Here is a 13,325-nt window from a genome sequence, read left to right as displayed (position 1 = left end):
AGCAAGTCCAGTTTTGAGTTCTCCTTCCTGCTCCCTGTGTCATCTGTCCTTTGTGTATCTGTCATATAAGCCTGGGTCTCTGCTTTCCTGAAAGCTGTCCTGTGAACCTGTCCCTGTCTGTGTTTCTGTGTGACTGTGTGTGTCTGTTTCTAATGAAAGACTTTGCTTTGTCTTTATTGAACAACAGAGAAAGCATCCCACAGGGGAAGGAAGGGGATACTTCACAGAAACTTTTAACAGAGTTTTACAAGGGACGAAGTCACTGGCTCCAGCTAATCCCAGCTGACCAAGATAAGAAACAGCATTGTTTACCAACCAATATCCATAAATGTTTGCATTCAACCTTTATGGCAGATTGTAGGGAGGTGTCTTCAACTTCTGTATTTGCTGCTTTCACACAGATCATCTGGGACAGGGGCATGAAGGAGTTCACAACTTATGACTGCATCTCTTCATTAGCTTAGGCTGTGGAAGTTGGTTATGTGGGAAATCCAAGGCAAGTAACATTAAGTATTAAAGTCAGGTTAAATAGACAGTCGGGGTACACAGTGGGGCAGCAGCCCTAAGTCTTACGTGACAGTGACCTCAAGGGGTATTATTAACTCTGGCTGTGAGGTCCAGCAAAAGTTCCAGGCTCGGAGAGTATGAAAGACATTTTAATAATACTCCATCACCAGAGAGTAATGCAAATGCCACTCTCATCTGGCTTTTTTTTCCCCCTTTCAAAGGTCAATCATTCATCTTTGTCCCATTTGAGCCTACCACTTTCATGCCTCAGTAGTTTCTAAGAGTTGTGGTCAGAAAAGTATTTTAATCCATAGTTTGACAAAGAAGATTCCACTATTTCTGGATCTGGGATTTCAAGAACTATGTTTAAATATTAATTGGCTTATGGGTTTATGGTTTACCAAATCAAATAGGCAATATATATGCAAACCACAGACCACATAAGAACAAGCTTGTGGGTACAAATTCTCAGGTGTGATTCTCCATTTGTATCCAGGACTCTGGGTAAACTCAACCCATTCATCCGTTTTTTTTACATTTTACATATTACAAGGAGCCAAAACACATCTTCCGTTCACTGTTTCAGTGGTGGTTTGTATGGTATTCCAAGGTCCAAATGTCAGGCAAGCGTGTCAGATCCAGCCATCTGCATTACTCTATGCCGCTACCTAAGTGCTTGTCCCTACATGGCCATCTAACACCCCATGTCCTTTTATTGCTTCTAACACTATTAGCTTCTGTGACAGCAGACAGATGTAACTTATCATATGTGCTCTTTAATATATTACCTTAATGTCTAAATAGACCTTCAACACCATGTGCCTAACAGCTGCTCAACTTCCCCTTCAAGCTTCTAAAGTTCAGTAAATAGCCTGATTATCCATCCACATTCTCAAGTCCTTTCAGTTTTCTCTTAAACACATCTTAAAAGGGTCCAGTTACCTTCTATCATAGCCACTAACCTAGCCTTACCTTCCACCATCTAGTATGGATCACTGCGATGTTCTCCGAGCAGGTTCCCTGTTCTTCCCTTATTGCTATATCCTCACAGTGGCCAATTGAGTATTTACACAGAACCATGGTACAGCACTATCCTGCTTAAAGCTGGTTAGTGGTATGACACTGACTACAGGGTAATAATCAACCTTTGCCCTGGCCAAAGGCCCACCTTGACCCAGCATCATCTCAGCACTTTGATCTCTCTGAGTACATTGACCCCAAATTCTTCCTCACATCACCCACCATTTGAATAAATTATAGCCTTGTACAATGGCAACTGGGAGGGCCTGATGTCAAGTTGTTGAGCAAACAGGAAGTAACAGAAGCATCACCCAACACAGCAGCTGAAAAGATGTGCCAAGATTAGAAAACTGGTTCCGTCTGCTCTCCCTTCGAAGGCTAAGGAAATGTGTGTGTTCGCACTATAGTGGCTGCTGTGGTTTGAAGTACAACATGGTTTTGGAACTGCCTGAAGTGACTCCATTTTGTCATAGTTTTAGCTAATTCCATCTTGTGCTCCCCTCCCCCTCTGCTGTTCCTCGGCCCCTGCATCCGGCTGAGCAGTCACACCTGAAGCTTTTGGCCAAGCCACCCTCTGGTATGATGTAATTGTGGGTACTGGCTTTATAAAGCCTGTTTCTTTTTCAGCAAAGAGTCCGTTCTGTCATGAGCCTGCTCTTGGCTGAAGGCGAATAAAGGAAACTTCACCTGACTTTCATTGAGTGGTGTCCTCCGGTCAGCTGCCTCTGGGATTGGTGAGATTTGGGGGAACGTTGAAGAATGTAGTTCACAGTGGAGGAAGTAAAGAGTTGGCCAATCTTCAGAGTTGAGTCTAAAACAAGTTCTACCTTAAGGAGTCTGAGCTCACAGTAAATGTTGTTGGTTCTGAACTTCCATTTAGTCTTTGGTGAAGGTGAGAGTGACAGTGCTGCTATAGTTTGGATCTTAAATGTCCCCCAAAGCCATTGTGTCAAAGTGTTGGTCCTTAAACCTTGAGCACTCCTTTAAGGTGGCAGGACCTTTAGGAGATCAGGTCTAGTGGCAAGATCATAGGTCATTAAGGCCATGCCCTGGATGGGACTATTGGGACTCCAGACTTGCCCTGTGTTTCTCTTAGTTTCCTCTACTACACATCCCCCTGTGGTGTGCTGCCTGCCCATGGGCCTCATGGCTGTGAGGCCAAGCCTTCATGAACTGAAAGCAAGAGCTAGACTCAATCTGTCCTCTTCACTTGAGTGATATCTATCAAGGGATACAAAATACACTAACTCAGATGCCCAAACAGGCTTCGAGAGCATCAGACACAGGGGGAAACAAATGGCATTAACTCAGCCCTGCAAAATGCATCTATTAGGTACCTTGCCTTGAACCAAACTTTGCTCTTGAACACTAGACAGACAGCATCTGTGTGTGTTGAGTTTATGCCATAGCCAGGAGAGTAGGAAATTGCCCGGGACATTAACAATATAATGGGAATCACACTGTGACAGAAGAGCAACATGTATCTCTGGATAGTCCCAGTAGGAAAGCGCTGCTCCTTGAGTCAGAGGAGGTCTCCATATCTCTGGACAATCGCAGTAGCAAAGCCCTGCTCTTTAAGTCAGCGGAGGTCTCCCCACAGGAGATGGTACATAAGCTACAGGCTTGAGACTGCAGAGTTGCAGTATGATTTATCGATGGCCCAGTGTCTGAAGGCCTTAGAATCCTCATCATTCAGCTGGGTGTGGTGGCGCATACCTTTAATCCCAGCACTCCAGGAGGAAGAGGAAAGTGGGCTTCTGTGAGTTAGAGGCCAGGCTGGTCTACAAATCGTGTTCCAGGGCAGCTGGGACTACACAGAGAAACTCTATTCTAAAAGGGGGAGGGAGGGAGGGAGAGAGAGAGAGAGAGAGAGAGAGAGAGAGAGAGAGAGAGAGAGAGAGAGAGAGAGAGAGAGAGAGAGATTACTCAACATTCACTTCCTACTCATGGTGCCCTCAGAGGACACAGCCTTGGCTTCAAATTTTTTTAGGGGAAGTAAAAAGCTGGTTATGCTGCTGAGGCTAAGGACAACCAGCAACAGGCTCCTGGGAATTCACCTCTTCTTTATCCCAAGGTAGAAGAAAGTAAAGCTGAAGGGGGAAAGAGCTCTGCACTCCTGTAACGGGGAGAGAGCTCACATTAGCTCCACGTGGGTCCCTTCCTTTACGCTTCTAAAGAGTCGACAATTGAAGAGTATCGATCTCGTAAAGTGGGATGCTGGCCTTCAGGAAGCGGTAAAAGGAAAGCATAAACAAACTCCTCTCTGCCAGGGCATCTTGTTTTTTCCTTTCAGTGGCCCATACCATCGTGAGGGCTCCCACTGAGCCTCCCGCTCCCCCCAGAAAGAAGAGCAAGCAGCAGTGGAAGCATCTCTGGGGTAGCACCCTCGAATCTTCACTGCTGATCTATGAACTTTCCTACCAAGACCAGTTCTAATTGCCCTGGATACCTACATTAGGAACATCCACTACATGACTGTGAAATGTGATAAATGCGCCCAGGGCCGCTGATCTCATCAGGTCCCCTAGCTCTTTCCAGGAAGAACTATGCCCCTTCTCCCCACTAATCTTCTTTCTCTCCTACCTGGTGTTGGGGTGTTGGAAGGGATTGGGGTAGGGAAGGAAGAGAGAAATATAAGAAACCAAAATAAAAATAGGTATTTTTAAAGTATGCCTATGTTAGATGCCATGGCACCAATGAGTGTCCTAGCTGAGGACTCATAGACAGTGTCCCAGTAGGCTGCCTATTAGTATCTATGAGAAAAGGCCCCAATGAGCCTAGATTCTAACATTACATCCATATAAGACGCCCTGCCCCCAGCACCCGCATAAATGCCAGGACTGAGGAGACAAAGGCAAGGACCAGCCAGCTAGTCAACTCGGTAGACCTCAGGGTAAGTGAAAGCGCCTGCTTCAAATAATACTAGTGATGTGGATGCTGATGACAAGGTGGAGAAAAAAGAACTCTGAGAAATTGTGGGTGTGATTGTAGGTTACTATAGCCAAATGGAGAACAGTATTAGGCCCCTCAAAGAACTAAAGCTGGTTATGCCGTATAGCCCTGCAGTCCCTCATCTGGCTGGATTCCTGTGATAATGTCAACTTGAGAAGGTCTAGAATCAAAAGGGAGGTAGGAAGGAAAGAAGGAAAGAAAGAAAGAAGACAATAAGGAAAGGATATGACTGTTCCAGGGTATGACAGAGGAGAAAATCGATTGTAGAGATGTGAGAGAGCATAGGCAGAGGCAGAGACATCTGGGAGAGTCCAGCATGGACTTGACCCTGAGCCATGTGAGGAGAGGGGGAGGGGGAGGGGAGGATAGAGGAAATGACCGGGGAGAGAGGGAGACCAGGTGCAGCAACCAGGAGACAAAATTCCCAGGTCACTAACATGGTTGAATTATATAGGGAAAGGCAGCTGGAAGAAGGGCAGCCTAGTCCCTGGGCTAGAGAGTTCAAGGTAGGGTATGCCAGCAAGGAGGTAGGGGACGAGGAACACAGGGAGAACTTTAGTATGTTAAAGGGGCACCTCAACTATTTTTCCCTTATTTGAAACCTAACAACCTATATAGTTATCACCTGCCCACCACTAAGTAGGCCAGCTGCCCAGGGTATAAACCCACCTTCTCTCTGTCTCTCCTCTCTCTCTCTCTCTCTCTCTCTCTCTCTCTCTCTCTCTCTCTCTGTGTGTGTGTGTGTGTGTGTGTGTGTGTGTGTCCCTTTCCTGTTCTCCCACTCTTCTATAAATAAACCCCTCCATATCATATCTGTTGTCTGGCATCTTATTTTTTTTTCATCTTTAACATTGGTGGCCAAGCATCTCTATCATGCAGCTCACAACCCTCTGTAACCCCAACTCTTGGGGATCCCATGCTGTCTTCCTCAGAGACACCATTGGCCTCATTACCTGTTCTCTGCAGCATAGCCTCCAGCTCCCCTCAAGTCAGGCTGCAAGATGCACCTTCCAGGTCATAAAGCCTGATGCCGGGCACCTGCCTACATGCCTCGTCAAGTCAGTGACTTCAATTGCAGGTGTTGGCTGTCAGTGAGATGGCCTCAGCACACCAGTTACCTGCGCTGTGTTTGGCTTAATATCAAGACACAGCACTGGCCAGGAAGAAGCCAACAAAATCCTAACCTAATAGGCTTAATACTTTCAATTATGTATATAACCTGTCCAAACACTGAAGATCACTATTGGTGTAGACTCTGGGTCTGAGGCACGCTCAGGAGAACCTGAGAGCATTCAATACTGTCTCCATATTTCAGTGCATAATGGAACTTCAGAGACAAGGAATGTTCCTTTTATCAATGTAAATGTAAACATGACACACACATCACACAAAATGCATCATAAGTCGTAACCTATCAGTAAGTATTGTCAAAGCATCAGAACACAGTAGAAGGCAAAAGGCAGCTAATGCTTTTCCACTCATGAAGTCAGCATCTAAACAAGGGATTGCTGTATTTTATGGAGCACTATTTTCATAGTGCTTGAGAGAAAGGCTGGCAGGTCACTTAAGACTTGTCCATATGGCTCATTTCTTGCAAATGTACAAAATAAACATGTGAATTCAAGAAAATATCTGAGGCTGTGTGTTTTCTGTAAAAGTTTGAGAAAACCAAAATTATAAAATTAGAAATAGAACAGTGAAATTGACCCCTTTCCGATACTGATAAGTTCTTTACAAGGCCAGAGATAATATTCACAAATGTGGGGGTTGTGTATGAAGATCTGCCTAGCTCCAGTTTCTCTGGTGATACATTTAAGAATAACTTTTCTTTATCTTCGTTGTCTTTGTGGATTAATTTAAAGGTACCATGAAGAACCCATTGTATTACAGTCCATATATTGACCAGACAGAGCCTCCTTCCTCTTTGAACATCAGCCATAGACCTAGGTAAGAATTAATTGCAACTCATGGAAACATTCAGGAAGGAAAATTGCTCCCTCATGAGGGAGACATACATGACTGCTCCCTCATTAATCACTTCTATCACCGTCATAAAAATCACAGATTTCTGTTAAATTTATATATTTAATTTCATGTGTGCAGATATTTTGCCTGTGGTCATGTCTGTTCATATGTGCATCATGTACATCCCTGATGCCCATAGAGACCAGAAGAAGCTGTCAGCTCCCCTGGAGTTGGAGTAGCTGACAGTTGTGAACCACTGTGTGGGTACTGGGAATCAAACCTGGGTCCTCTAGAAGAGCAGCCAGTGTTCTTAACCGCTGAGTCATGACCCCAGCCCCAATTCATAGGATTTATAAATCAATTTAAATATTATCCAGCCGAGTTCAGAGAAGCTTGAACTTAATTTCTGTGGTATAAGGAGGAAACTGAGGGCTAGAGAGACGGCTCAATGGTTAAGAGAATACTTCCTGCTCTTGCAGAGGATCCAGGTTCAATTCCCGGCATCAGGCAGCTCACAACCACCTGTAATTTCAGTTTCTGGTGGTCCAATGCCCTCTGGCCTCCCAGCAACCTGCACACACATGATGCACATAAGCTCACATGGGAACACATACATGCACATAAGTAAGCAAAAAAAATCTCTTCCAAAAAAAACTGGCTAACATCATATTCAGTTTTTTAAAAGAGTGTAATAAATCTGATGCAACTGAATATTTCATGCTTGCACTGGATCTTCAAAGATGCCAGAATCTGGAAAACTGACACGTGGTGCTAATAGCATGCAGAAACGAAGGCCTAGTTTAAATGTAGCATTGAATGAAGTAACTTAAGGATGCCACGATGCCTTGCGGGAGGCTGGGACAGTGGGCGAGGCTGGGGAAAAGTACTGCAAGAAGGCAGTCATGAGAAGCACTGAAGCACTTTCGTCAGGTTTGCTGTTCAGCAAGTTCGCGAAGAGAGACTTTTGTTAGAGCGCGCCTCTCGCTTCTTGGTCTGACACCATCCCTTCTCTCATGCCCACGTCAGCAGCCGAACACACAACCTTTTAGCGCTCTGCTTGTGATCCATTATTTAAGGAGCTTATGTATAATCCATCACTCTGTTACCGCCTGGTTCACATCACTGCTGCACAGGCAAGCAGAACTCCTCTCTGCGCGCAAGTGCATTAAGGGACACTGGGAAGGAGACATTATTCATCCTAAACAGAGAGAACTTACCTTATCCACCGACTGGCCACCTGAAGTTATGAAAAAAAATTCATTCTTTACAAAGCAAGGTTACATAGTGACAGCTGTGGTAGGCAGACAGACTTGCATTCGTGTGAGCTTGGGGCACGTTATTTGGCCTCCATGAACCCCAATTTCCCTACTGATAAAATAGTGTCTTTTTTTTCCTGAGTGTAACACAAAGATGCAAGGATGACCAGGCTGAGGGCCTAATCCACTCTCAGTCAGGATTCAATAAATGGTGGCAGAAGCAGCAACCAGGACCATGGGAAAACCTTTGGTATGTTGTAACCACATTTCTACATAGAAAGCCCCGGGCCCTTTAAAATAGCAAAGACATGGGCTGAAGCTCCATGGTAGTGCACATGCTTAGTAACTGTAACCCTCTGGGTTCAGTCCCCAGCACCAAGAAGCAAATAAATAAAGAGAAATAGACAGGCAGCTGGCTTCCCTGGAACAGAGTTTTGAAGAATTTACAGGATGTGAAATCTACAGAAATAAGCTTGGAAACAACTAAGAAGGACTCAATTTGACAAAGTAAATGGGAAGAAGAGAGTAAATGCTAATGTAAATAATGATCACCCTTCTCTGGTGGCTTTAATACTCGTGTCAACCACTGTGCGTGCCACCTTGTAACATTTGCTTGTCTAATCAGGAGATGAATTTCAGGAATCCAGAAATGTGGCACCTGAAGGAGCTGTGGCTATGCTCATCCTTGTCAGATATGTAGGAGCCGCCAAGCTCTGGAGTCTGGCACACGCACTGGCTGAGTGCTCAGGCAGGAGGATGCTTGCTTCCCTGGAGGCCTGTCACCGTGCATCATGACCGATCTGGGCCTCCAGTCAGCTCCATACACCCAGAGCCTTCCCACATCGCGTGAAATTCAAATCCTTGAATTTCTGTTTGTAAACTGTCTCTACTGCAGGCTGAGAGAAAGCTGAACACAATAAGTGGCAATATAAAATGAGGTCACTCTTGATGGCAAAGTCCCTAACAGCTCGGGGGGGGGGGGGGGGACAAAAGCAATTCTATGCCGTGCACATGAGCATAAAGGTGATCACTAGCCCCAAGTGTTCATAAACTGTCAGATCCTGAGTCCCTCCTCCTCCTCCTCTTGCGGGTCTTGCAAGGATAATAAATGAAGAATATAAACAAAGAGAGAGTGATTGGCGTGAGTACAGTCAGGAGTAAATGGACAAAAAAGCAACTTCCTATTCAAGGGATTCTACCACCAGGAACGTCTCTAACCAAGTTTATAGTTGTTAGTCTACTCAATCTTCTGCTAAGATGTCAACTGTTGAGCACTAAAACACTAGTATCCCTTGATGGGTTAGCATGCACAACTGTACGTGCCTTCCACATTAAGCCAATGCTCACTGGGCTTCCACTGTGCACTAGGACTACTGTAGTTGTCATAGACTGCATGTAGTTGACATGGTATCCTAGTTTGTCTTTCTGTTGCTGTGATAAACTCCATGAGCAAAACAACTTAGAGAAGAAAGGGATATACTTCATCTACAATTCCCAGGTCACACTCTATTATTGAAGGAAATCATGTCTGAGCAGGAACCCAAACAGGAACATGGAGGCAGGAACTGAAACAGAGACCATGGAGGAACACTGTGTTCTGGCTCGCTTCCTCTCTGGCTTGCTTAGCTACCAGGCTCACCTGCCTAAGGATGGTACCACCCACAGTGGGCTGGGACCTCCTGTACTCATTAAGTATTAAGAAAATTCCAACAGGCCAAGCTGATGGAAGTAATTCCTGTGTCGAGATTCCCTCTTCCCAGGTGACTCTGCTTTGTTTCAAGTTGACAAAGACTAACAAGCACACACAGCAGTAAATAAAACAAAATTCCCTGCCCATGTAGAGCTTGTTTCTATCGTATTTATCCATAATAAAATTGTGTGATGTAAGTTTACAGCTGACTTAAAACTGGGTTGGAATAAAAGTCTAAGTAAGTCTAGAATATGACGAATATTGCCCACATAAATAAGACGAAAGACCAAGAGCCCTGGGAATGAAGGACTATATACCCACCCATAAGCATACACACCACGGTAGGCATGGTTATTAAAAATACACACACATGCATATGTACATGAATCTGAAGGAGGTACATAGGAGGAGCTTAGAGGAAGAAAGGAAAGAAATGACGTATTTATATTACAATGTCAAAAACTTTAAAAAGTATCTTTTAAAACCCCATGCAATGAAAAAATGAGGCATTGCCAACTCTAGGTTTGTTCTACGCCTGCCAAATGAAATGGTAAAATAACCAAAATAAATGGATGCCCATAAAGTACTTAGCTAAGGCAATGCTGCTGTCTTTATTGTAAGTCTAATGAGTTTCATTAACTATTTACGTGTGCTTTGCTAATTGAGAAAGGAACTCAGGGAATTCTAAAAGGGTGCATGCTTTTAGCAGAAGGGATAAAAATTTAGTTTGGCATTAGTTTTAAAACAAGTGGGGAGAAGTGAACTGGTATAAGAACTCTGACCAGCTCTCTTCCAGACTTACCTGGTCTGGAGGGAGGCCCTGAGTTTAAGTGTGGGTCTGCTACCCAGGTCAGCACAGCCAACTCAGCCAAGGGCCTGGGCCCATCTTTGAAAAGTCAGGTAAGCATTAGACTGACGCTATTCACTTCAGTTCCGTGTGTGTTAGCCCCCTCTGATTAGAGCATATCGTTAACTCTCAACAAGAGAAACCCCTCGTGTAGAATGGTTGTCCCCACTTTAAATAAATAATATCGAAGACCCTGGTCTAACATATTCTTCTCCTCACCCCAGGTGGACTGAGGATGGGAAAAGGGAGGAAGAAAACAGATGGAAGGATGGAAATTGCTCGAGTAACCTGTAGTTTTGCGGTAACTCATTCCAGTGTCGCTGAGACACTGCAGAACATGTTTTCTAAAAATGGCCTGAGCAGAGAGCTTTCCTGAACCCTGGTTCCTTGCTTCTTCACGTCTGGCTAAGATCCGATCTTCCTTTGCTTGAGTCTGGATAGGCTGTAATCATGAATATGGTATAAAAGTGAAGCTGCCACCACCTTAAATCTACACCACACAACACCTTCTCAGCTGGACGGTTGCTTCCAGGTTCCTGACCTACGCTGTCAGGATGTGACTAACCTAAGACGACCACGTTTTTAAGGACGTCCAAGCTATGTGGAGAAGCTTGTACATATCCTAACAATATTCCTCAACAAGGCTGTACTGACAACAGCATCAATGCACACCGCCACCCCCAGGAGGACTACAGTGCCTGGAGGTTACAGGTACTAAACCGTCTATCAGAGGTGAGGCCAGACATTAATTAGAAAACAGATAAACCAAGCCATGCTTATCTAGATTCTTCACACATCTGGAGAACTTTATTACTAATTTTTATTTAATGCTTTTATTTTATTACACATGTAAAAAAAACAAACTACATACAGCAGGGAGAACCATGTAACAATCGTGAGAATAATGAGTTCTATACATGTTACAATCATAGTGACTTGGCCATCTGCATTCGTCTGCATTTGAAGTAAGTGTTTTTCCTGTCTTGTTGGGTCTAGATTTCTGAATGAGATTCAATATCTATCCTATCTCAACTCTAATAGCTTAACTTCTTTATCTTGATCTAGAACGGTCTGGAGAACTTTAAAACCTAGGAGTCAGTCTTATGCTTCTGCCTCCCAACCACAAAGGGGATGCTTTAGTGCCTCTTAGTCCTTACCCGCCTAGCCTCCATGTCTGCTGTTTACTTTGCCTACTTACTCAAAACATGAGAGACATCTGTCTGCCCATCTGTGTGCCGCATGCATGTAATACCTAAATTGTACAGAAAAGTGCATAGGAGTACAGGAACTTGGAATTATAGATGATCATGAGCCAATGTGTGTATGCCGGGAACTGAACCCAGGTCCTCTGACACATCAGCCAGCACTCTTAACCACAGAGCCATATCTCCAGCCCCAAAAGCATTGTGTTTAATGCCAGTACATTTGGTGGTTTTTAGTTTCCCAGCAATCCTAATTTAAAAAACCCCCCATCTTGTTGCTATATTACACTTCTAAGACAAGCTTTGGTACCCCATGGGTGCAAGGATTCTAATGCTTGATATCAAACTGAAATTTATTTTAAAAGTCGTATTGGTAATGACGCTCAGAGGGACTGCATCGAGAAACCAATTGTCCTGGGTGACAAGTAGCTTGTTTAATAGTGGCACTTGCTACTTCATGTACTCAGACTTCCTATTTTATCACACAATGATTTGGATAAATTCGTGTTTGTAGATGCCCATGCTGGATTATATTTGAGCCCTGGATTGTGTAAAGGTGGACAAATGAGCTGAACAGCAAGCATGGGCACAGCCTTCTCTCTGCTTCAGATTGTGTACGTGAAGTAAACAAAGCTACATTAGTGTCCTACCGCCTTGATCCTCCCACAACGAGGAGCTAGCAACCTGGAATTCGGAGCTAAAATAAAACATGCACTCCTGAGTTGCTTTCTGTCAGAGTGTTTTGTCAAAGCAACTAAAAAGAAAACTGGGATTCCATAACCTGAATATCCAAATGTTACAAATACCGTAATCTTTTGAGTACCAACGCAGGGGCGGCGGGCGGGGGGGGGGGGCGCACAAGTAGAAAAATCCAACACGTGATTTCAAGATAGATAGTGGTCAAAAGACAGGCACACTAAGCATACTGTGTAAAACTGTGTCTGGTCTGTGTGGATAAGGTGTGTTAGGAGCACAAATGCAGTTCGTGGTTAAACAAGTCGCATTAAGTTATGATACTGTGTATATGTAAATATTTCAACACTTGCAATACTTCTGCCCTCACACGCTTCTTGGATAAAAGATGACCCATCTCTATTATTCAGAGAATGAGGTGTTTGGGCAAGCCACTTACAAATGGAGTTCTCAGGGGAAAGCTGTGAGACCTTGGAGGAGCCATACATGAAGTGAAGCAAAGCCAAAGAAGTGACAATGTGATCCCGCAGGTCTGGCTTCAGCCCGATCCATAAGGGTTCCTGACTCACAGTGCCTGCAAAGTCTCCAAGCAAGAACACACAGTTCTGTTCCCTGCACATGATAGCCATGTGCTTGGGACTACAGAATAGGTAAGAATAACCTCAGCTCTGCTTGCACAAAGCTGAACCAGCCACACAGAGTGCAGATTTGAACCTGCAAGAGCAGCATCCCTGGCAGCAGGCATCGGTGCTTGGAACCAGTAAGAGGCATCCTCACTCACAGACATGCCTCTTTCAACTTTCCACTGGGTAAGGGCAGTTAACAAATACAGTCAGACAATGGGTTGACTGTGCCCTGTGCCAGTTCACGACCACTAAAAGAGAGTGGAATGTCTCAACACAGAGAAACAGATAATGCCTGAGGGGCTGGAAGCACGTATTACCCAGATGTGGTGTTTCTCCACTGTACCCATGTACCTAGTTGGACTAAGCCCCTTCCAGATGTTTATGCTATGCTCTATGACTTCAATGCCCACATCAGGCTTTTCTAAACTAACATTTGAGATTTTAGAGGATGTTTTCTCAAGTTGCACTACATTTGTCTTGCCAATTTTTCAAGCACATGCCAAACTCTGGAGGACAAAAGGGACCTCAGGTCTGGAGTGCATGCTGTGCCTGAGTCCCTATTGTGCC

This window comes from Acomys minous, assembly GCF_964271855.1.
Source record: "Acomys minous genome assembly, chromosome: 4".
Classification (NCBI taxonomy): domain Eukaryota; kingdom Metazoa; phylum Chordata; class Mammalia; order Rodentia; family Muridae; genus Acomys; species Acomys minous.
The sequence above is the reverse complement of the archived record's forward strand: the minus strand, read 5'-3'. Positions refer to the sequence as shown.